General features: G+C 41.2%; 1 protein-coding gene and 1 long non-coding RNA gene across 2 annotated transcripts in view; one reads left to right on the top strand and one right to left on the bottom strand.

Annotated features, from left to right (window-relative positions):
• LOC116695678 (uncharacterized) overlaps nt 1–394 on the top strand; it is a 17,104-nt gene extending 16,710 nt beyond the window's left edge. Inside the window, exon 3 of the long non-coding RNA XR_004333527.1 lies at nt 343–394. This is a non-coding gene — a long non-coding RNA (uncharacterized LOC116695678). The remainder of the gene's footprint in view (nt 1–342) is intronic.
• The window catches only part of LOC116695607 (inactive N-acetylated-alpha-linked acidic dipeptidase-like protein 2), a 730,805-nt gene that overhangs the window by 309,789 nt on the left and 399,008 nt on the right, over nt 1–22,008 (bottom strand). The window lies entirely within an intron of this gene.

Raw genomic sequence — 22,008 nt, 5'->3', positions numbered from 1 at the left:
TTCAGATTATTCGATAGATAAGTGTATGGAAATGTAGCAAGTGATTCCATACAGTATATCCTTCGCTCTAGGGAGATGGTGAAAACTACACATTGCCGTTGTTGCTCAAGTACTCAATTTAACAACCTTAGGTTGGCCACACACTCCATGCGTCCAGCAAGTGTGTCAGCTGTGTGGCGTGTCCGTTTTTATTTTGGCTCCCATGTTAATAGGTTAGAGCTTACACACAGCCTGCGTGACATGCACGTCTCACGCATGGCTCGAGCCGCGCCGAAAACACATGCATGCTCAAAACCAACGCCTATTTTTCACGCGACACACAAGCTTGTTGGAAGCGTTTAGGTTGTTATGTTATTTTGACACAAATACATATGAATAAATGACATGTTGATGTCTCTAGGTTTGCAGATGTAAATGTAATAAAAAATGTTCAGGTAGGCTTACAATGTAGGCTCTCTACAGCTACACAAAGTTGTTAATGTTATTAAAATAAACAGATTGCCCCACCTACCCATTTTACAAGCTGTGACTCTGTTGGCACTATGTCCCGGACAGCCCTCCCTGTAGGTCACCTAGCAGCAGCAGCCAGACACGTTTCTGGTGTGTAGGACATAGAAAAATTTACTCTGACGCCACGCAGCTGACACGCAACAGAAACACCACGCTGGCACGATGCAACCAGTGTGTAGCCGGCCAAAAAGCTAAAAATTCTCAGCATACCTATTCAACTGAGAGCTTTTGCTTTTTGCATATATAAACAGAAAAAAAACATGTAATGTAGTTTACTAAAAGCAGCATACTGTGACAAAAAAAGTATATTGGCATTCATACTGTTCGTTTTTTTTTTTAATAGAAAACGAGTTAAAACACTCTTTGACGTTAGATCAGAAGTCAGATATACTATTAGCTATAGTACTTCCCATTCAGAAATTTGTCAAGAAGACAATAATACTTTAAAATCGTGAGGAATTAAACTTCTGAAAAATTGTTTCATTGCTAAACCTGCAGGATCCTTGTTAAAATGTGTGTGTGGGTGTGTGTGTGTGAGAGGAGTTTTTCCATGATAAAAAGCTCATTGCCAACATGTTTTTGGCATGTCATAGACAGTTCCAGGTATATACAGCCAAAGTAGACCATCACTCTCAAAGAAAACAAGAAAAAGGTTGCTGGTGGAAGCCAAATGGTGCTTCTCAGTGGGCCGGCAACCTTGTTGTTTCAAAAGACTTTGATTGTGTTTTGATATTCCTGAGCTGCTGAAGTGTTGGATCCAGGGAATAACTAATCCTACTCTAATGATGATGGTGTTTTAATGAAAGCTTAATGACACTCTTAACACCCTAGTGTACTTAATATCAGTGTCTGCCACAAACAGAGTTAAGATGAGGCAAGAAAAAAGAAGAGAGACAAGTTGTTTTGGTTTCTGTTCTGTCATTCTCCATGTGTTCTCCCTTGTCACCTTAGTGTACTTCCTGTCTTGTGTCTTCCAGTTAGTGTCTGTTCTGTTTCCTGTTCAGGTTTTCTGCTTTGTTGTGTCTGGCATTACCTCCTGTGTTTCCCGCCTCTGTGATTGCCTAATGTTTCTCACCGGTTTCCCAGCCCTTGTGTCACCTGCCTTGTGTTCCCTCGTTACCCAGTGTAGTTAGTGTCTGTGCTCCCTTTGTCTCTAGTGTCAAATCCTTTCGTGCGTTTGTCTTTGTCTGCCGTTTGCCTGTTCCAGTCAGTGTGCTCAGCTTTTGGACTCTTCCCTGAGGTATTTTTTTCCCCTTGAATTTTTCCCTTTTCTCACTGGATCTTTTTTGGATTTTTGCCTTTTTGGATGTGGGACTTTGTTTTTTCCTTGTATCGTTTGTTTTTTAATTTTTGATCAATGTGTTAGTTTGGATTTTCTGTTTTTGTTAATTAAATCCTAATTAAATGCTCTCCTGCCTGCCTGTCGTATCTCTTCATTTGGGTCCTCTACTTCCATGAATGTTAACACAAGTAATATGAAGTGAGACATTACTACAGACATGTTGGGGACAACCTCCCAAATCCAGACACTATAACTTCACATTACATATATTCTTACTCTTAGCATATAGACACTTCAAAGACTTCAGTGTCAGCTTGGTTTTTGGCTCATGGTGAGCCTGACAGCAAGGTTACCTCCCCTTTCTCTGCTTTGCCCACCCATGAGAGAGAGACATCATGGCTTTCAAACAAGCAAAGTGGCAATTGGTCAAGACCACACCCTCATCCTTCACCTTGCCCCACCCTCTCTCCTCAATTGTCAACAGTACACCTCCCATACCCCTGCAAAGATCAATGCAGCGGTGATGGAACTTAAAGCCAACATCAGAAGTATAGAGGAAGTTTTAAACAGACTCTGACCCTTCTTTAGGACAGCTGTTGCAGAAGAGAAAAATGGAGATGAGCTCTTTCCTGAATGAAAGGGTGAAGAAAGCTCTTGTCAGATGTTGTTTCCTCCAGTTAAAAGACATAGATACCCCAAGCTCCTTCTTATTTAATCTGGAGAGATCAGTAGCACAGAGGAAGCAAATGACATGCCTTCAGTTTCCAGGAAGTAGAGTAACCACCAGTCCGGGTTAGATGAGGAGTCATGCATTACATTTCTATGCAGACCTATTTGGGGCCCAGCAGTTTAGTATGCAGTGTTGTGAGGAGCTCCTCAAGGGTCTTCCTCAGCTCAGGCCGGACGAGAAAGTTGTTTTGGCCTGCAAGCTGACTCTGGAGGAGCTGATGGCTGCAGTCAACCAGATGGCCTCAGAAAGGCACCGGGGACAGATTTTTATAACCCGTTTTGGAGTACAATTGAACCTGACCTTTGTGAGGTTTTTATGGAGGGGATTAGAACAGGTTTTCTTCCGGTTTTCCTATCAGCGAGCAGTGTTATCACTGCTGCCCAAAAAGGTGATCTGGCTTTACTTAGGAAGTGGTGAGAAAGAACTTGGTGTGCACTCGGTTGTCTAAATGGCAGTGTTTGCCGCCTCAGCTGTCCTATAGGGGAAGTATTTTGGTTGCCTCGACCCTTTGGCATAATTGCTATCGTACCCCCAAAAGGCCTGTTTGAGGACATTCAAAAAGCCATGGTTGATTTCTGCTGGTAGGGGAGGCACTGGGTTCAGGCAGCAGTTCTGTACCTGCCTGTTGCTGAAGGGGGCCAGGGGCTGGTGGATATCCAATATCTATGCCTCCTTTTGAATCCAGAATGGTCAAAAGCTATTGTATAACTGTGGACCCAGCTGCCTTGATACGGCCCGATTGCTGTTGAGGAGAGCTGTCCGGTTGAGAAACAACAAGCAGCTGGGTCATGTGATAGAGTACTGCCGTCTCTGACGCCCTGAGAAGGAGTAGCAAAATCACCTCCATCAGGCTGATCAACAGGGTGGTGTATGAGGCTTGTGCTGCCCTGGAGCAGCCTCAGCGGACCATTGCATGCAATTGGGTTCTCTGTGATCAGTGTAGTGAGGGATGGGAATATAGTTTCCCCTCTCTGTCCATTACCCATCTATGGGAGAGTGGCGGGAAGAATCAGGCCAACTATTGTTCTTCTCAACCCCTCACCTGGACAAGTTCCAAGATGCAGGGAAGAAAGAGCTTCAATATGCACGCATAAAGGTCCTGAACATGCGGTCTCTGGGCTAAGGGAATCGAGGTGGACTGAGTTTTTTTCGGTCCAGACGTTTCCCTGAAAGGCAGTTGGTGATCCCTGTACACGCTGCCCGTTGAAAAGCGGGCAGCCGACCTTCAATGGAAGATTGTGCATGGGGCTATAGCTACAAACAGATACAGAGTGCACATCAATCCCCGGCTATGGGAGGGGTGTAATTTTGTCATCGGGTGGAAACACAAGCACATTTGTTTGTTTGATGTCCTTGGCTGACATATCTGCTGAAGATTACTAAAAGATGGGTTCTGGGTTTAGGAGGAGTTTTTTCTTTGGAGTTGTTTATTTTTTGTCCACGATACACAGACAATAAGGCCATTCCATTTTATTGGAAATATGGTTCAGCACCATCTTTTCTCCATCTTTGTGTGCAACACAGAAATGTGTGTGACTGTGTTCAATGTTTCTTGTTTACAAAAAGGATTTACCCTGGCTTTCACAGGTCTAACTGATTGCCCTATTGGTTTTAATGCCAAGCATGAGGATGCAGCAGAGCATTCAGTTTCTCCCTAGCTTCTAAATCTATCTAGATTACACTATGCATGGAGTATGAGGATCATCTTAATAAGGTCAAGGTTTTATTATGGACAAGGCTAAAAAAGAGCAAACCTATCACAGGCTTGTGCAGAGTGCTGAACCAAACATGTATTTCCCTTTCTCTGTTTGTTGCATTACAAGAAGTAATCAAGATGCAGGAAAGCATTTAAGCAAATAGTACTAGAACATCTTGCTTATCAGCAATGGATACAATAGCCACTGTCCATCAGCATCAGTACTGTCTTTCAACCTGTTCTCACTCCCAACTCACCGAACAACACTCTCAGCATCAGATACTGACACAAAAATCCCCTTTAGTATTTGTATGGGATGCACCATGCAGAGTTGTAGCTTAACCGTGGGGCTGTAAGATGACGTACTATTAGGAGCATCAACAATGGCGAGTAGTATGACAAACCAAAAATCTGCATAGGGAGATTGGTAGGGTGGTGGATGGGTCAAACACAGGACTCTTACCCAGGAGACCTGGGTTAGTGCCCCGTTGTTGTCCTGTGTGTTACTGAAATGTACATTTTATAACCCCACTAATGATTCTTTCATAAACCTAACTATCCCGTTCTTGTGCCACATGTCAGTTAAACGTACGTCCCGACCCAGTCTAAATAGGACGAAAGAAGTCTTTTTGCATCAATAACAAAAGCCAAAGGCACCTAACCAAGCGTGGGAATGAGAATGTGTTTTGCCCACTTGCACCACTTTATCATGTTTTTTACAAATTGGTATAGCATGGTTCTCAATAAGTCATAGTACTGTGGTTTCCCTATGTTGTTTGAAAGCTCCAAAGGAGAATTTTACTTTTAATAGACACACCCATTACATTGCTTTTCAGGATAAGTGACCAATCTTCCTGGAGAAAAATGGTATCCAAATCTACTCAAGACTTTGTGATAGTGAGTGAAGAGGTGGAGTGAAAGTATACAGTAATGACTAGACCGCACTGACGGTGTTGCTATTGGTCAATAGGGCAAAATTCGAGTCACATGATCAAATGCGACAGATATTAGGGACTTAAGGTTTAGCTTCTGGCCCAATTTTGCCAAATAGTTGTTATATGGTTCCAAATCTGGTATTCTATCACTTTGTGCTCAATAGAGTAATTTAAAGCAGAATGACAAACAAGAACAAACCCCAATGCGGCGTTATGGATGCCATTGCAGAGTCATAACTGGAGAAACAGAAAATCTACCTTAAACCATTTTTTTCTTAGATTCATTCTCAGATTCAACCGATGAAGATCAACAATGACAATAAGCTAACTGCTATTCAACAGATCAGATGTGGACAATCTTAAAACTACCGTGGAAAGCAACTCAGGTACTCTTTACAGCCATTGCCGCACTTTTCAAGACCTGGAGGGGAAGCTAGCAGATATGGAAGACAGAAATCAAAGGTGCAAAATGCACATTGTTGGGCTGAAAAGGGGGGCTAGAAGGTGCAAATACTATTCAGTATTTCTCGCGTTCTCTAACTAAGTGGCTCCTGAAACTGGCAGATTGAGATTATGAGAACCTACCAAATCTACAGTGATAGCCCAAAGAAGAACACAACAACACAACCAGGTAGGCAATCCAACAGGCTGCGCCCATGGTCGGGGGCAGAAAGATTTGCTTTTCCCCAGACTTCAGCAACTTCACGGTCAAGCTGCGCCAAGTCTTCTATCAAACCATGGATTCAGCACGAGTCAAGGGTCTGGATTTTTTTCCTGCTTTACCCAGCAACACTGAAGATCAAGGATGGCACCCAGTACAGAGCTTTCACTTCCGCCAAGGGTACTGAAAATTATGTTGGGTGGGCTGCGCCCCGTCCTCTTGTTGCTGAAGAGACAGCCAGCGCCTCGGATTCTGTCAAGTAGAGCGCAATGGATGAAGTTCAGGATTAAAACAACTACCTGATGAACACTGACTCTTGGTTTGTCTTAATCTCTTGATGTGTCCTAGTTTTATTGCATTATCTTATGTGCGCTCCATAGGTTAGTTAGGCCACTACTATGTTAGTCTCCTTTTCAATGTGCTTGCTATTTTGTGCATTTTATTTTCTATTTTTGTAGACAAGAAATGCATTTAAGTCAATTTAGCGGAATCAGTTCTGTGGCAAACACGTAACCATGGGCTGTTGTTCCTTTTTGTTGCCTTGTGTCAAATCTTGATCACAGACCTATTTTGAGTGTTAGCCTTCTGGCTATATTTCCACCACCTCCTGTTGGGTCACTGTCTTGTCTGTTTTTGTTCCGTGTCTTACATGTTCTGTGTGTTGAGGGACTTAACTTTGAATGTACTATTGTTAGGATTTAACAAAGTGAAAGGCAGTAGCCAGTTGCTTTTCCACATCTACTGTCATCTAGAGTGCAGCTTTTTTTGATAATGCGTGAATAAAAGCACAAGGTACATATCTTCATGATATCATGATTTGGGTGTGCTCTCCAGTTGGTCAGTTCTGTAACCATATTGCATCCACAATTTCCGCCTTGATTAATGTTACTGTGCCTGCTACTGTCAATGTTTTGATTTTGAATGATAGCAACCCGTTGGAAACCACCACATGACCTCTCTATACGTGCATGGACTCTTTTCCTTTTTGGATGTTGTGTACATGGAACTTTCGACGACACGCATCCAGGGAGCGCCGGGAAAGACCCTGGACACTTGGCGCAATGTCGCTGACTCATTGAGGTCTGGGTTTTAGCACTGTGCTCCAGGCCAGACCTCAACCTGCGCAAAATGTGTTCAGTCCTTTGTCTTGTGTCTGTTTCTGTTTCTGTGTTGTTTTGTCTCTCTCCCTCCTAGCTTTCTTCTCTGTGGTTTTTGCTCTGGGATGCGTTCCATTGTCTCAGTGTACTATTAATTGTATTTATTGTAATTGTTTGTTTGAATATACAGTATATAAAAAACAACAACATTTGGTCACATCAAATAGGGCAAATTTCATGTGGCACAAAAAATTAGTAGTTAGAATGTATACAAAACAAAAATAAATTTAATACATCATTCATTGTGTGTGTGCCCTAACTGTCTATATCCACGACGTTCCACTTTCAAGACTGTTCCATTGCTGCCAGAAATTCCACCATACGTCCTTTTTTTTCCAACCGCATGTCGGACAACGCTTCCTTGGTGTTGTAAGTCTAAACCCTGGTGGATTGATGAGGGCTATAGTTAATTGCTTTCAGATCTCTGCAGGGTAAATCCAGACTGCTAGCTAGACTATCTGTCCAATTTCCAGTTTTCTGTTGCACGACTAAAACTACAATTGAACATAAACATGTTCCACCAAAACAAGTTCCTCTCCGAGACTATTTTCCAACGAAAAGCCTAAATTAGCTTTTGATTTTTAATTTAAAAAAACTGCAAAAAAGAAAAGAACATAGCTCGTATATGGGTGAGCGTGATTGGCAGTTACTCAATTAAATAAAGAGTTTGAGCTCCTTTGTTTAGAGGGGGGGTTAAGACCCACAGCCAGGTGCAAAACACCTGGCTGTGGGTCTTAACCTCCAGCTATTTATTTTTCATCTTCAACAGCAACACAATCCCGGTTGTATTTTGTTTCATTAGTTGATATTCCTTGGTTATCCCTGATTTATTTATTTGTTGTTATTGCTTTTACTGCTATTGTATGTTCTGAGTGATAGATAACTAATGGGTGGATGTTTTAATAAAGAGTTTTGCCATGCTGCAAGCCACATTTCCAAAGAAAGAAAACAAAGACTGGACTGAATGTTGTATGTTTGTATTATTGACAGTCATTGACACCGCAACAGATTCTTTTTTTGACTTCTTTTCTAGAACACTTTTAGCTGACATGGTTACCCCGTGTTATAACATTTTGAGTTTACTTTTGTCATATTAAGGGTTTACACGCCTACAAGTTCTTGAGTCTTATTTTTTTAAGCAAATGACCCACTTTTTTTAAAAAACAAATCCAGATCAATCAATTTAGAGATACATTGGCTAATAATGCACAAGCTGTTTCCTCATTTTAAATTGCCAATCTCGGTAAGAGCAACACTTTTAGGAAAACTGTTTTACATGCAATATATAATGCAAAGAGTGAAAGAGAAGCTACGTGCCAAAGTTCTCCTTTCTACTTACACGAGAAAAGAAAATGAGGTATGAAGCCTGAAAGAAGTCATCAGATGCCAACAGCTTGCATTATTCAGACTGAGATGTTGATAAAAAGGTTGGGGCCCAGAATTACTTACTCTCACCAGGAAATGAAGAAAAAGAACCAACACACCAGAGTTACACATAGCTGCACACATAAGCACACAGTACATATACCCATACTGTGGATACACAGGTCATGCCCCTCGCGTTTAATTCCACTTGTCAGTGTGTGAATATGTGAAGCCTTGGCAGCAAGCCGTGCAGTGTGGAACCTCAAGAGAAGCAAAGTTCACGCAGAATTAGCCTGACACAATTTCCATAGTGATGTGGAGGAACATATGTGGGAATACTGATTTTGATGCCAAAAATCTTGCCCTTGCATTAAACATCAGAAAGTAACTGATGCATACAATATGCATGAGCTGTATGCACAGTGTCTGTAGTGTATATGCTCAATATCCAGCAGTGCAAAAACACATTTGTTAGAACGGCAAACATTATAAATCTGTGCCACAGTTCATATAAAAGAGGAGATTGATCTTAGCTCACTGATTCATGCTCTCATGAGACCGTCCCCTGAAAAATGCCCCCATGAGTTGTTTCTTCAAGCAGAAATTACGACGCACATTTACAGTAATAAATGGTGGCCGTAGTAGTTATCATGGTTGCAAAGCAGAAAGTAAGGTGCCGAACATAAGAGCACAAAGTTCACCCACCACAGGTTTGTGTCCTGTTTGAAAATAAAAGTAAACCGCAGGTTTACTTTTGGTTTGGTTGGCTGTGATCTTAATCCTGTGTGAATCGGCCATGACTGTAATTTACGAAGTAAGAATTACCTACCTTATATTGCTGAACACAGAGGTCTTGTGACAATATTAGTATATTGTTAATGATATATAAATGTTTATTAGTGATTTGGCGGGGTCCTTTATCATTTTTCAAGGTTTTCACCTTAATCCTTCTTGCAAAAACAGATATGGGATTGCGGGGGATTGCGGGAGGCTGCAAATGGCACTTTTCATTGCCAGCCTCGTCGGACCGGAGACCTCATTCCCTGAGTTGACGTGCTCCCTGCGGCTTTGTCCGAGGGCTGACGGTGATACTGTGTGTGGGACTCTTGTACATTTCTTTTGAACAGTCTGGCCATTCTCCATTGACAAGTGTTAACTTCCTTGAATGTGGGTACTCTGTCAATGTTTAAAACTTTTGGATCTGCCATAAACATTCGCTAATGTTTTGTCAGGACGTTGGCGATCGCGTACAGCTAACTCCTTAACCACTAATGGTGCAAGCTGGATAATCCTATTTTACCCAAACCCCGTGGGGAGGAGGGCCACAACATCATGGCCACCAACAAAACTCAGCAAAGATTGTTCTTGCTCGGGCTTTAACTTCTGGATATTCTAAGGCGTTGGCATAATGGCTTTGCTTGCATCTTACTCTGCCTCCATTACTACAACTCAACTCAAACTAGCACACAACCTCAAAGTCATCGTTCTCAGCCACACCCTCTGTTTGCTGATTGGACCGGTAAAGATTAGACCGGAGAAAGATTTTGTACTAAAGGACAATGAAAACTTAGAAGTACTGCATGTTGCAGGCGGTACTGATTTTTGGACTAAATGCTCCTATGGGTCTTATTTCCTGCCAAAGCTAGGTATGCTGATTTTGGAAACACTCCTGTGGGGTGTATTATAGTGCAGGAATAAACAACTTACAGTATATTTGTTTCATGATGTTTTCTTTTGTGAAACAATTTTGGGGAATGTTATTATTTTAAAATAGTTCTTTGGTCGGACATGTCATCTTGATCACGGTTGGTGGACTATCAAAACACACACAACATATTTTTTAGGGACTATTTCTTAGGTAGAAAGTAGTTCTCTTGACAATTCTGGTTTTTATACACTGCAAAACATTTCATGGATTCACATTATATTGTATTTAATACAACACAAACAAAGCAAGCACTGGTGTAATGCTGTTTCACAAGAGTGCACCACTGCATTGCAATTACGGAGTGGGGCTTTTAATCTTTGCAGTAAAGACAAGTGGCTACTGTATGGACTATCTGGCTGTGTAGACAGGCTCACAGTTAAAGAGTCTGAGCCACTGCAGTTGGTGTGTAAGCCGGAGGGAAGATATGCTCGGCTAGTAGCTTCAACTCAGAGTGGCGCTTCTAAAGCTGCTTATGGAGAGAGAGTAAGGGGTAGAGAGAGATAAAAGGACATAATGACACTGACAGACAGGGGAAATGAGTCAGACAGGGATAAACACATTTGACGGACTTTGTTCAACCCCAAGAGGGAAAGTCTCTTTCCTCCCTCTGGTTGGGGTGTGAGGTTAAGTGTCCTACCTAAGGATGCTTCAGTGAGTGTGTGTGTGTGTGTGTGTGTGTGTGTGTGTGTGTGTGTGTGTGTGTGTGTGTGTGTGTGTGCAACCCGTTCTTACTACCAACTCGTAAAATACGAACGCTCAGTAGTTGAATCAGATACGATGCAATAAGCACCCCTCGATACGACAAGATGACATAGTATTAAGAGCGACAACTGTAGCAAGTAGTAGGAAAAGCCAACATTCCCCGTAAGGAGGTTGGTTGGGGGGTTGGATTCTTCCATGGGCCCATCACAGAATTTTTGGCGATTCCGTTAAACTGCCATACATTTTGAGTTGAGGGGCCATGTTCATTTCCTGGAACTCGTGAGATCACGTTGGTTTCTTTGTCTCCGCGCCACCCTTAGTATGTGTACTCCCATCTCACTAGCCTCATTTGCAAGGGCCTCTATTTATCAAGCTTCTCAAAGTGCCATTTTAAGTGCTCACAATTCATGAACTGTATTCCTACTTTCAAACTTAAGTTTAGACCGGCTCTAGTATGTCCAAAACTCTGCTGCCAGGGTCCTCACCCACACCAAGACGTGGCAGCACATCACCCCAACCCTAATCCAACTTTACTGGCTCCCAATTAAATCCTGCATCAAATATAAAATCCTCCTTCTCACCAACAAATCCCTCCATGCCCTGCCCCAACAGTACCTCTCCGACCTCCTTCATTCATACATCCCACCCCAAAACCTGTGGTCCTCAGACGCTGGCCTGCTCTCCATTCCTCACACCAGACTCTGTACCTTCAGAGATGGAGCCCTATTTTAACGATCTAATCGCATGGCACAGGTGCATGTTTTTGTGCTGCTGCGCTTCCCTATGTGTGTAACATGCATAGTGTATGCACTCTGTGTATAAGCCTAGGCACATTTAACTAATGTGCTGTTAAAATAACAATGAAAACCTGAGTACACACTCTGTAAGACCAGCATGCCCATGGGCACAAAGATAGGTGCATTTGCTAGTTAAACAATGTGGGACGGTCTTAAAATAGCAAAGCCACTTGCACTTGGCAAATTGCGCTTTTCCGTGTCATGCACATGCATTCATGGGAGGGTAATGGGGATAGTGGGAGTTTCCCATAAAGAGTTGGGAGGGGAAGCGTAAAATGCACCTAATTATGCATCTGATGTGATGTACAAAAACCTCCTGTGACAGCATGCCTCTATTTTGAAATTTCTCCCAATCAATCAAATCAATCCAAGAACTTTATTTTTCCTGTGCGGGAACTTTCAGGCACATTCAAACACAACATACAACAATGCATAGCCCGAATTAATCATACCAGAGAATAAATAAATGCTAAATATTATATTACTAAAAGAGACTTAAAAACCTTGGGGGTAAGAGTGGAGGGGTGGGTAGGGAGACTTTAGGTATATCATGTCTGGATTCTCATTTCTGCAGTCATCGGTGTATAGGTTGAACAAAACTGGGGAGATTACAGAGCCTTGAGGGCAGGCTGCCTCCGCCTCTTAAAAGCAGGTATAAACCAGCCGCAAGCGGGTTTCCTCGCAGATGCCTATTGGTGAAATGGCAGCAAGACAAAGACAGGCTAAGGAGACGAGCTGAAAGGATTTTTGCCACAAGGATCACACTTTTTCAGTTCAATCATTATGATTATAGATTAAGCAGCCATGCAATATTACAGTTACTGGAAGAAATCAAAGATGACTTTGAATCTCTGACTCAGCGTTCACATTCCATTCCAGCAGTTGTTAAACTTCTTGCTACATTACATAAAAACATACAATAATGGCATCAGGATCATTTCAAAGAGGATCATAGGATCAGCAATAGGAATTTTGCAGTCTGCACTCAGCCGTATCATAGTAAGTACTTAATGCTTTGCTACAGCGCACACACATTTCCCCACCACTAATGCCAAAATCAAGCAGGATTTCTTTAACATCGGCCATTCAATTGCGCTTTTAAATGTGCACAATTTACAGTATAATGGGCGGAGAAAGACGCTGATTACACGATGAACTGGAGGTTTGGTAAATATGACGTAAGCTGATGTATCACAGCTTTCTGCGGGTTGGCCATGGTACTGATAACGCTACAGCCACAGCCTACAACTTCCTTAAAAACGTAACTGTAAAGTGTCCTTGGGTTTCATGAAAGGCGCTATAAAAACCAATAAAAATACTTATTTTTGTTATTATTAAGTATCTTAATTTCCCATTTGATACTTAATAACAAAAATGATATATATATATATATATATATATATATATGATGGAAGCGGCACTTCTGAGATTTGTTAAGGTTTGTGTCTTGGGACACAAACGTGTTAATAGTGTCTGGATGCTTTCAACAGTTGTTTCGAATTCTGCGTTAGCAAAATACAAACGTTTCTTTGGATAAGCCCTTGTATGACGATTTTGACACTGCTGCATCTGATTGTACTTTGTACAATAAATCTTGTGAACTGAGTTGTCTGTTGAGTCGTGCATTTGAGTCCGTCCAGCGCATAAACAATGGGCCAGCCAGCCTGCACCATGACCACACAGTAGAATGGCTGAGCCCTTAGCCATCTGCTGCTGGTCCTGTGGAACCTGCAAGATGCAATAGTAAACCTCTACTTCCTACTGCCAAAACAACACAGTTTTGCTTAGATGCAGGAATGTACATACTTTAAGTTAGCTAGTTAGAGGACTACTTTTGCTGGCTGATCAATTTAACCCTTGTGTTGTCTTCCTGTCAAAATTGAAAATCAACAATTGTGTTGACGCTTTTATCAATGTTTTTAACTTTTTCTTACGTTTTTGTCCCTTTTTTCAACTCTTTTGACGTTTTTTTTTCCAATGTTTGTCCCTTTTTAGACGTTTGACACTACATAACACTAACTTATTAACTTTAGTTTTACAGTTATTTTTTGAATTCATGGTGAATAAACCTTTTTTAGGAAATTATACGTAATGTTTGAACTAGAAAAGCAGAAAATAGGAATTATTTAGACTAAAATTAGAGGAAAGTATGATGATGGATAATCACAGACCGGAATATTTCAACTTTTACTCAATTCTATTTCAAAACCACTTCAATTTCTTTTTTACAAATGCTCTAAAATTGAATAAGACAACCCGGAAATACCCATCAAATCCCCCCAAAGAGCATTATGTGGACTCAATCATGTTATTTGGGGTAATTACAATTAGGTAGTTAAAAATAACATTGATATAGGAAAACAAGTCAATTTGACCCCAGGAGAACATGAGGGTTAATTACAATGTATTGAATGAATGAATCAACACTCAACAATAACTCAACACTGAACAATGGGCTTGCTGGATTATTGAACAGAGTCTAAAACCCCTTAACCCCAAACATTATCTGGCTTTAGAATTGTTATGTGGGCAGCTGTTCTCCCCCGTCCTGTGCGTGTCTCTTTGCCTTTTTTCCCCTACTGTGTCTTCTGGTGGTCTACTTCTCTACCCAGCTGCCGGCGATTCCTCTGATACTTCTAATTCCACTCAGCAATTCTGCAGTATATATTCCTGGGCATGGCTCTCCACCGGCGCCTGATTCTTGCACCTACCAGTGTGGTAACTAGGCTCCCAAGTTGTATTTTCTCAGTTAGTTTAATCTTCAAGTTATTTCCTTTGGCTGTCGCTAACGTCCTGTTTCTTTTCAGATCTACACCTCTAGACCTGCTGCCTTGGTTTGTTTTGTTGAAACTTTACTCTAACGCCTGTTCGTTTCTCTGTGTGCTGGGTCAGAACCATAGCCTAACTGCAATATCACGCAGCAATTGGCCAGGTGTGTGGAATTGAGGAAATTGTAAACTGTATAGGATTTTAACTTTTTTTTTTATGCTATTTTGTTAGTTTTTACACTAAAACTAACAACAAAACTTTTAGCCATGCTAGTGGCATGGCTCTGGGGATGGAAATCTGTTGGTTGGCGGTCAGCAGAGGTGGGTAGAGTAGCCAAAAATTTTACTCAAGTAAAAGTACTGTTACTTCAGAATAATATGACTCAAGTAAAAGTAAAAGTAGTCATCCAAATAATTACTTGAGTAAGAGTAAAAAAGTACTTGATGAAAAAACTACTCAAGTAGTGAGTAACTGTTGAGTAACGTCTGATTTATTTCTTAACACAAGCATCAATCAGACAGACAAAAATACAAAATAATCATATTTAGGCAAATTATAGTTCATCCAATCAATAAAATAAATTAAAATTAATTTATTAATTACAAAATAGCTTAAGTGAGAGACTTGTCACATTAAATTTGGATGGATACTGCATGTGTAAAACATACTGTATGTAACCTAAAAGACAAAGATCCACCTATCCACAGCAAAAACTAAAACTACCGCTACGTCTCCTCAGGTTAGATGTTGAGTTGTTGAACGCTCACATGTCCGTTTGTTTTGGTCGACACTGAAGACGCCGCATGATGTAGCTGCTGTTTCGCACTTTTCCTAAAAGGTAACCATGCTTTCACTATGAGGCCGGGGGGGTTCCTCCACGTCTGTGTTGCCTTGGCGACATTCTTTGTTTTGCTACGACTGTAAGGTAACACGTCCCGCCCATAGATATATACAGTCTATGGTCCCGCCGCTGAGAACGAGTATGGTCACGTGACTGCACAACGCCGTTTGATTGGTGGAACACAGTCACGTGGTAGAGCCTTAAGCGGAAGACTCTCTCTCTGTCAAAATAAAACATTAAAATGAGACGTACGCTGGGGTAAAAACAATGACGCGTAGAATACCAAAGAGGTAAAAAGAAAAGTAACAAGCTCCTTGTAGCCTAATGTAGCGGAGTAAGAGTACAGTTTCTTCTTCACTAATCTACTCAAGTACAAGTAAAAGTATAGTGATTTAAAACTACTCCTAGAAGTACAATTTTTTCAAAAACTTACTCAAGTAAATGTAACGGAGTAAATGTAACTCGTTACTACCCACCTCTGGCGGTCAGTTAGCAATGTCCGCCACTGACCATTGGATGGATTGCCATTTTTGTACATATATTCATGATCCACAGACAATTAATCCTAACTACTGTATTAGTTTGAATGCATGGCTTTCCCTCACCCCTGAAAATACGTCTGAAAAAGTGGGTCTGTCTTAAGTTGCAGAGGCTGGTTTTAGAACATGAGGGACATCTCCTGTTTCAACAGCCAATAGAGAAATCAGCTGTTAAAGTCAGTTATAAACTATAGAAATAAAATTATCCACAGTCCATTTTATTTTTATTACAAACAACTGTTTGAAATGGCAGTTTTAGAGGAAATTTGAGTTTTAATAGTTTTAGATGGAGCCTCAACAACCGCCGAAAAAGCACGGTAACGTTACATGGTCAAGCGAGATAGAGAGGGAACGCCCAGCAGCGTTAGAACAAAGTCGTGACTCAGAGAAATAAAACGTGTTTTCGCCGATTCAACTCTAGAAATGTAACTGCAGCAAGCATCTCAATATCACCAACATTATCCACATTCATATTTAGGCACACAAAATTATATATCTAGCCACAAAAAAGCCTAAAAGTCGAAGGTTAGATCAAAAGTACAGCGAGGTGTTGTCATGGAGATGATACACCCTCTAAAAATGGAAACAGACAGAAAAAATCTTACCATTGTCCTCAAAGAGATTAACCGAAGAGTGTGATTACGTGACTGGATGGAATGATGGAATGCCCATATTACCAGAGCAGTCATTCAGCTAAAGGCCTTGGAAATATTTACCATTAATTTAAATGTGACAATTTCATCTTGAAAGATTAAACCGATGTTAAAAACAGTAGCCTACCATGTTTTATTCAATGTGTCTTTATAAGAATCATTTCCAAATTTAAAAGGGTTTAAATTGGTATTTTTTATCTATTCCCACTAGGAGTTTGCACTTACTCTGTATGTGTGCTCTGACTTTTATTGAAAAAAAAGGTTTGTGGTTAGGAGAGGCAGAAAATCTATTTCAGTGTAAGTTTACGCTATATTAACAATAATTTCACCACTTTACTTTGCTGTCTGACAGCTCTTTCCTTTTGCATTACTTTTTCTTAAGAGATTCCTATGCATAGCCTACAGTAAGCACAGCTATGATGCATGCTGTGGAAAGGGCCAGCAGCAAGATATATCTAGTCTTAACGACTACTCAAAGCGCTTTTACGTAGTACAGGAGTGAAAAGTGGGTATGCGCTATGTGCACCGTGAGCGCTGAGCGAGCAGGTACGAGCGCATGAGTAATGAGTTTTCGTCTATGGAAAAAGATGGATAAAGCAAAAAAGCTGTTTGGGGCTAAAAATAGAAAAAGAAAGAGGGACAAGGAGATGGCATGTCAAGTGATGTGACAGCAGTTAAATAAGTGGATGTGAAAGGCAACAGGTCGGATTTTAAGTGTGACATCTGTGCTTGGAGGCTGTCACTGCCCAATGGGAGTGCAGATGTGAGTCGCGCATGCGTCACTTTGCGACAAGTAGCCTAGAAGATGCTAATAAGAGCCTTCTGTAATATCAAGCATATTACAGAATATTTAGCATCAAACACAACAAAGGCTGTCAGTTGAATGGCATTTTGAGCTAACATTAGCAATCAATCAATCAATCATAGATAGCTAAAACGTTTTTGAAATTACTGCTAGCTTAGCTACGAGCTAGCAATCAAACACAACACAGGCTCTCACATGAATGTCGTTTTGAGCTAACGTTAGCAATCAAACAATCATGTAAAATCATACAATGTAAACTTTCGTTCCTACGAAAACATTCATTCTGAGGACAAGCTCATAAACGCCATTGCTGGGATATCTATCTTTTATGATTTAACGTTGTTTGCGTATAGGGACCAGCAGAGCTGCCAACTTTTCCAAAAACCTTGGAGTGAAATTTGATGGGGCCAACCCATATTTTGGCGCGTGCAAAGCAATGTTTTTGGCTCTTTCAGCATCATTATCCTTCAGGGTTTAAATTGGTATTTGTTTTGTGTGGGAGGATGCGATGCTTTCCTTAGGGGGTCTGGGGGTATGCCCCCCCCCCCCAGTAATTTTTTTTGAAAAATAAACCATTAAATAGTACTTTCTGGAGAGTTCTGTGCAAAAAAAAACCATGGAGAAATCAAGTCTTCCATGATATGTGCAAAACTGTAGGGTTAACACCCTTTGCATTGTTGTAGTATCAACAGGTATTAGGGCATTTAGCATTTACATTAATGTTAATCAGTCATCATTTGATTACGCATCATACTACCTTGTTATGACATAAGAAGTGACCCAGACAATGTTGCAAACATAATGAGACACATGAAGAGACAGTAGCAACAGCTGAGAAGATTTGGGTCTGTGGTGAACAGGTGCCACATCACCAAAAGGTCATTCTCCCTTTCTCTCTCTCTTGACTTGACACACACCACACACACACACCCACACACACACACACACACACACACACCACACACCACACACACACACAACACACACACACACACAAAACACACACACACACACACACACACACACACACACACACACACACACACAACACACGGTTCTCAGCGTAGGGACCCAACGTTAAATTAATGTTGGTTTACCAGAGGGATCGACTAGGACCACTGAAATTCTAAAGAATGAGAACCACTGATTTACATAAATTCTAATCCTTTAACCTTTGTGCCAAGGCTCAGTAATGTTTGGCCTTCATCCTCTGTGCCCCACTTACTGTGTTTCCTTTTTTTGGAAAATAAATACTATTTATTCTTTTTGTGAAACATTGAATGAATTATTTACAATTACATTTAGAGATGCCCAGAGGTATAGCCCAACGTTTCCCAGTATCTCCCTTCCCTGGTGCTGGCACAAACATCTGGACCAGTCACAGCTGGCCTGGCAACCCAATGGCATAGGTTTTGTTTCCAGATTTTGTGACGAGAAATTTTGAGTATTACACGGTGAATGTGTAATGCATTCTGCTGCAGCTCAGCGGTTAACGAGTAAGCTAACTGCTAACAGACACTGCTACGACCAATTAACAATACAAATTCTATAAAAGGCTTCTAGTGTTGTGTATTGGTTGTGAAGTCAGTGCACGTCAGAGCGGCCAAAGCGTCAAAAAGCCTCCACGTACTTTCTGACAAGTGTCCTTCACAGGGTGGCCAGAGCTTCTTTGCAGCACGTACGGTTAGGAGTAAAGGAGTGAATGAGACAGACATAAGGTCGGCGATGGCATCAAGTAGAGATGAGACCAGTGGTGACATCAGGTAGGAGTTCTATTAGACCACACAAAACTAAATGTCCAGTTCAAGCTCAGAGTCCTCCTCACTTTCTTTTCATTTTACACGTTAACGATAGTGTTGCTTACAGATCAAAACCCTGCGCGTGTGGGAAATATAACAATTAGCCCGTCTGATAGTGGGGACGTAGTAAATCAGAATGTTAATTTAAGCATTCGCAACACATAGGCAGCACGGTGGCAAAGTGGTTAGCACTTCTGCCTCACAGCAAGAAGGTGCTTGGTTCGAGTCCAGGTCGTTCCGGGCCTTTCTGTGTGGAGTTTGCATGTTCTCCCCGTGTTTGTGTGGGTTTCCTCCGGGTGCTGCGGTTTCTTCCCACCATGAAAGACATGCATCCTAGGTAGGACTACAGTTGAAAACTAGCCAATTGGCTAACACTGGCGCATTTACAGAAATGTTCATTAATGTACATTGTCCTAATCAAATAAATAAAAAAAATGCTCAAATGCCGTCACTGATAATTTATTTATTGTAAGGAAACAAAATTATATATATGTCATTTCCACAATCCCCTTTCACATCTACAGCTATCCTGTACAATAAAGGCCTAAAATGTCCGAAAATCAAAAAAAAAAAAAAAAGGACAGTTTAAGCGTAAGCTATATTTATAATATTTTCACCTATTTACCTTTGCTCCCATACAGCCATTTCCCGGCCATTCAGTCTCGCTATGTAAAAGTTCTTCTTCTGAATACTCATGGTTTGTAAAGAGATCCTCGTGTCACTACAATGAACAGTATTTCCCTATTGCCGGCATAATCACTGGTTTTTATTTTCTTGAATTTGTTTATTCAATGTGCAGAGTCTGACCCAAACAGCTGATCTGCAACTTAATAGGCTACATTGCTTAACTTCCTTGTCGGTACTCTGTTTATCCAAACTGGCGAGCTAACCACCATCAACCGTAGGTGATCCACTGACTATGGATGAGTGCCTCATACAACCCCACTTCAAAATAGCCAAACTATGCCTTTAAGTATTTTGCTCAAAGATATTCCAGTCGAGAGCCGGATGTGGAATCAAAGCCAAGAATTATAATGACCACATTGGAGAATGGCCAACATGTACACACAGGGAAAAGAGAATGTCTATGGCAGCTGTAACCCCCCCCCATCAGAAAATATCTCTTTCCATTGCACATTTAAATAGGAAATAGTGAAGAGGGATGCACGGTCGTGATCACAACAAATCTTGGTTGGGTAAGACATTTTTGTATTTGGCAGACTTCAGTGTCTTTCTCCCCCTAAATGAGCTGCGGGGAGAAGGGGCCAGAAAAGATAGAGGCAGAGGGAGAAGTGGGAGCTTAATTGGCCAGAAGAGGCAACTGCAGTGAAGACAAAGGGTTTGGTTACTAATTCTGCCTCGCCGCTTACTGACATTCAAACTAGCTTACTTTGTGGGGAGAGAAGACTAAACCCCATAAAGGAAAAACAGACTTGTTATAGCCTTCTGAACAAAAAAAAAGGAGAACAATGGCTCAGGAGACAAATTCAGAGAAGTATAAAATCCAATCCATTGTTCTTGTATTCATGTCGTCTTTGCTCGTCTCATTCTGTCCTTTTGCTCTTCGTTATTCATCACTGGGAGAAATAACCTGGAATTCTTTTTAAATCATTATGGACCTGGTCAACGTGTTTTTATGACGCAACACAAAATGACATTTTACCATGCAACCAGCTGGTTCTGAAAACAGCCCCTAAAGGGAACCTTTTCTCCCTCTCTTTATTTTTCATTATTGTTTTTAGTTTTAAAAATGCATTCTCATTAAGGACAACGTAATTACTGAGAACAGTTTCATTCGAGTGTAATCAGTGCAAGCTACATTGATACAACAGTATAAGTAAGTGCCAGGTTAACCATATGTTATAGTATTTTATTTTTATTTTGATATTCTACCTGCTGGAGCAGATTCCTTATAGGCGAACCATCTTTTTTCAGTTCTCTCCTGGGCATAGTGAAGCAGTGAGACACAGATGTTCAAATTTCCCACCGGACTCTATTCTTACACAGATGCACTTCAAAATGGCACAAGAAAAACCCTCTTCGGGCAGAGAAATTGTCTTGAGAATGGCAATTATTATGCTACCGCAATTAAGCAAACATGCTCCACAAAAGCCACATCTCAATTTGTCACCCCGTTAAAACTGAAAATCAACAGGGCCGAGGCTGGGCTCTGCAAAAATCATTTACACGGCCCCTTAAAGTGAGCCGGAGATGCTCTGTTGAAGTGCATGCATGCTTGAGCGAGAAATAAACGGGAGAACTCAATTATGCAAGCGTGCAGTGGATGCAAAACGCAGTATGATGTTGATTTTGATAAGCGTTTAAACTCGACAAACGCAAACTTTGACAGTTACAAGAGAAAGTGAGAACCAAAACTTGGAGTGAAAACGTGTTTGCGCATGTTTCCTTTAGTAAATGAAGTAAACACGGAAATGGAGTATAGAACTTTGATTACATGTACTTTCTACCTCTCTCGTTGCCCTTTCTTCTACAGTATCACTCTCTCTCTCTCGCTCTTTGCCTGTCATACGCTGTGATACAGTGTGTGACAATACAAACACCTCATTCTGTCACTGTGCTAACAGGCTCATTGGACTGCCTTGTTATCCAACTCAAACAATGAGACCCAAAGAATCCACTGCACATTTCCATAATGTTATTGACTGAGTGCCGAGATGCCTGGAAATATAAGCGCACACACACACACACACACACACACCTCGTGTTATTTGCATGTCTATTACCTCAGAAAACTGCGGCTCTCGACATGAGGCAAGAAGAGCCAATTTGAAGCTCTGCTGCACATCCAACATACCCCCCCCACCACCCACACACCAACCCCCTGACACACCAGAGTCATGGCAGAAACTGGAGAGCAAAGAATTCTGGGAGTCAGGAAGTAGTGTAATGAAGGCCAACTGTGTCCTTTAGTGGGTTAAACAGACACACTTGACATGCATGATGGATCAGCCGTGAAATAGGCTGGAAGGCAAAGTTCAGCAAAGCCAGTGTGACAGGAATTTCAAACAGGATGTACCTGTCTATCTTTCCAATATGAT

This window comes from Etheostoma spectabile, chromosome 9 (genome assembly GCF_008692095.1).
Source record: "Etheostoma spectabile isolate EspeVRDwgs_2016 chromosome 9, UIUC_Espe_1.0, whole genome shotgun sequence".
NCBI classification, from domain to species: Eukaryota; Metazoa; Chordata; class Actinopteri; order Perciformes; family Percidae; genus Etheostoma; species Etheostoma spectabile.
Note: the sequence above shows the minus strand (reverse complement) of the source record. Positions and strands in the feature narration are given on the sequence as shown.